The sequence below is a fragment of the Tamandua tetradactyla genome, chromosome 5 (genome assembly GCF_023851605.1).
Source record: "Tamandua tetradactyla isolate mTamTet1 chromosome 5, mTamTet1.pri, whole genome shotgun sequence".
Classification (NCBI taxonomy): Eukaryota; Metazoa; Chordata; class Mammalia; order Pilosa; family Myrmecophagidae; genus Tamandua; species Tamandua tetradactyla.
The window spans coordinates 69,358,278-69,362,234 of record NC_135331.1 but is presented as its reverse complement, the minus strand read 5'-3'; the positions used below and the strand labels follow the sequence as shown (position 1 = coordinate 69,362,234).

Below are 3,957 nucleotides of genomic sequence, written 5' to 3'. Positions count from 1 at the left end.
GTGGAAATGTCCAAATTAAAGCAAGTCTATAGAATGGCCAATCTAAGGCATCCAGGGAAAGATCACTGGTTCAAGAAGGCCAGTGAGGTTCAAGTTTCTCTCTCATCTAGAAAGGCACATGGCTAACATGGTGAAGTCTGCTAGCTTCCTCTCCAGGCCTCTTGCTTCATGAAGCTCCACTGGGGATGTTGTCCTTCATCTCCAAAGATCTCTGGCTGGTGGGCTCAGCTTCTCATGGCTATGCCCTTCTGAAGCTTTCTCCAAAATGTTTCCCCTTTTAAAGAATTCCAGTAAAGTAATCAAGCCCCACCTAGAGTGGGTGGAGACACATCTCCATCTAATCAAGTTTAGTATCCACACTTGATTGAATCACGTCTCTGTGGAGATAACCTAATCAAATTTCCAGCCTACATTACCGAATAGGGATTAAAAGAAACAGTTGCTCCACAAGATTGATTAGGATTAAATCATGGTTTTTCTAGGGTACATAAGCTGGCATACCATATATCTGATAAGGGTTTGATATCCAGTAAATATAGAGAAATCCTACAATTCAACAATGAAAGGACAAACAACCCAATATAAAATGGACAAAAGATATGAATAGCCGTTTTTCAGAAGAGAAAATACAAATGGCTAAAAAACAAGTGAAAAGATGTTCGTCTTTGTCAGGTATTAGGGAAATGCAAATCAAAGCCATAATGAGATGGGCTGACATCCTCGGGCCCTCAGTGGTGGCTCTGGGCAGTAGGGAGGTAGTGGGTGAGGGGTTGGGAAATGGGTGTGGCTTTTCCTCTATGGTCTTGGTTGGGGCACCCTCTACCTCAGACGGTCCTCGGTTGTTTGCCGAAGTGAAGCCTCTACTTTCTCTACTTCTGCAGGGGACCTGGCAGGGCGTGATGGTCAGGTAGGCCCTGGACAAGTGGAGTGAATTTTCTAAGAGATGGAGGAGCTTCAGAAAGATGATCTGAACATGAGGAGCCTTGAAAACGATGACTCTCTCAAAAGCGCCAGCCTCAGGTCAATTTTAGTGCATTTCACGCCACTCCTGTCACATCTGGTTAACCACCTCAAACTGTGGGCGTAGTTTCTGCCAGCACTGCCTAGCTTTATGGTGGGTGTCTTTGAACAAAACAGTGTCTAGAATGCAGAGAAAAATGGTAAGGTTTCCTTAAAGTCAGTATTCTCCTTAGGCGAATAATTATTGAAAAATCATTGAAAAATTATTCCCTGATGCCATGAGAGTGAGATTTGAGGATATTCAGCAGATTCATGACATAGTCCAGAGTCTTGCAACCTTTCAAAAATGCGGGAATGATCAGATTCCCTTCACTTCCAACACAGACTGATGAGTCAGCAGAGAGGAGGAGGATTCTTTTCCCAAGTGCTCACAGCTTTAGTGTGGCAGGGTCCTGCTCATGCACCACTGGAGCAGCAGGGAATCTGAGCACAACCTCCTGGCCCACCAGGCTGTGGCCATGTTGACAGCAAAAGACATTGTCCTCTGGCTGGAGCAGCTGGGTTCCATCTCCACAGTGACAAGTTTTTATCTGATAGAGCAAATGGAAGTGGCCATGAATTGAAGCAGGGTCTCCCACATGGAGGGCAAGAATTCTACCACTGAATTACTCATGCATCCCTTGTGCTTGAGCTTTCCATGCATGACTTTCCTCTGGGGAAGGGAACTGCTTCCACTTTGTCATCTTATGGCAGAATTAGTCCCCTCTGCCACCAAATTGTGATTCCTTTTAACTTTGGCAAAGGAAGAATTTTTAAAGGCACCTTATACCATAGAAAATAGCAGCCACAGAAGAGTCATCTTCATGGAACTGGAGCACAGCAAATCCCTAGGGGTGAAGCACCCCCTCTCCCCCCAAATCTCTGAGAATATAAGTCCATGAAGTTGGGCGGGTCCCTGTTCCTGCTACATGTCCTCAAGAGCCCCCAGTCTCTGTCTCCTGTACCTGTTGGACTACACGGACATCTTCTACGCTTCATTCACACCATCTGCCCTCTGCAAAGAGAGGACTCTGGGGAGGGTATTGGCACCAAGCTTCTGGATCTGAGAGAACCCAATTGGAAGCAGTGGAGAGAATTCCTTGTCAAGTATTCCTTCCTTCCACACCAGCTGATTGCTGAATTTGCTTGAGACTGGCTAGAGGTACACTACTAGACATCATGGTTGCTCATCACAAATACCCTGTTACTCTCAGCTCTGGAATTATTCTCGTTTTGGAGGATCTGGTCAAGAAGGAACCATGTCCTGGCCCCTCATTCCTCAGTTTGTTTGCAACTTTTATTTTACTGAGCCCTGAACTTTTTTAAAAAAATATTTTTACTGACAAAACAACATAGAAACACAAATATTCTTAACATGCAAACATTCCATACGTGGTGTACAATCAGTGGCTCACAGTATCATCACATAGTTGTGTATTCATCACCATGATCATTTTTCAGAACATTTGCATCACTCCAGAAAAAGAAATAAAAAGAAAAAATAAAAAACTTATACATATCACACCCCTAACCCCTCCCTCTTATTGACCACTAGTATTTCCATCTACCCAATATATTTTAACTTTTGTTCCCCTATTATTTGTTTATCTTTTGTCCATGTTTTTTACTCATCTGTCTGTACCCTAGATAAAGGGAACATCACACACAAGGTTTTCACAATCACACAGTCACATTGTAAACGTCATATCTTCATACAGTCATCTTCAAAAAACAAGGCTACTGGAGCACAGCTCTACAGTTTCAGGTACTTTCTTCTAGCTACTCAAATACACCATAAACTGAAAAGGGATGTCTATATAATGATAAGAATAACCTCCAGGATAAACTCCCAACTCTGTTTGAAATCTTTCAGCCATTGACACTTTATTTTGTCTCATTTCTCTCTTCACCTTTTTGGTCAAGAAGGTTTTCTCAATCCTTTGACGCTGGGTCCCAGCTCATTCTAGGATTTCTGTTGCATGTTGCCAGGGAGATTTACACTCCTGCGAGTCATGTCACACATAGGAGGGAAGGGCAGTGTGTTCCCTTGTGTGTCGGCTTAGAGAGGCCCCATCTGAGCAACTAAAGAGGTTCTCTAAGGGTGACTCTTAGGCCTAACTTTGAGTAAGCTTAGCCTATCCATTGCAAGAATAAGTTTCATAGGGGTGCACCCCAAGAATGGGGGCTTGTGGGCCCTGAATTTTAACCCAATTATTAACATTGATCTCGTGGTCAATGAAGTCTGGCGACTGGAAGCCCAAGTGATCTGACTAATGTACCCTGGCTCTGAGGGCCCCTTCCAACCTCCCTCATGTTGAGACTTTGATGCCTGAAAGGCAGACAGGTGGAGGGACGTTCCTATTTTCTACCCCTACTCAACAAGGTGCTGCATTGTGTGTGAAGGCTGTAACCCAGCTCTCTATTCCTTCAGCTGTGGCACTGGGGCCACAGAGAACAGCACCCAGAGTACAGAAGATGCTGGTGGGCTCACGGACTCAGCAGCAGCACTTCCCGCCTAGCTGCCTTCCTCACAGGGACTCATGAGGTTCAGTCTGCACCCGCTGGTGAGGCCCTCACAGACCCCAGAGAATTCATTGGGGTTGACTTTGGAAAGTCCCCTTGTCAAGTCCTCCTTGTCCTACTTCAGCCACTGACAAGGGCTCCGGGGCTGAGTGGGGGCCTGAGAGAGAGAGAGCCTGTAGCCGTGCAGGCAAGTTTAGGGAAGCAGGGACAAGATTTTGTCATAGGCCTTGACAGTTAGTTGCACATAAAAAAATACAGAGGAGAACCCAAATATCATTGACGACTCTGTCTTAATCAAAGACTTGTTAGAAGGTTTCAGAGTGAGACCTCAGTCTGAGACTAGAATGATGATTCTTCTAATCATTGAAGGTTGGCTCCCTTTCTCTGAGTGAAAGATTGAGTGGGATGTCAGGCAATTAGTAGAAGATAATTCAC

General features: G+C 44.8%; 1 pseudogene; it reads left to right on the top strand.

Moving 5' to 3' along the window:
* The first annotated feature begins 943 nt into the window (after nt 1–943).
* LOC143682499 (bifunctional apoptosis regulator-like) lies at nt 944–3,269 on the top strand (annotated as a pseudogene).
* Nucleotides 3,270–3,957: the final 688 nt, after the last annotated feature.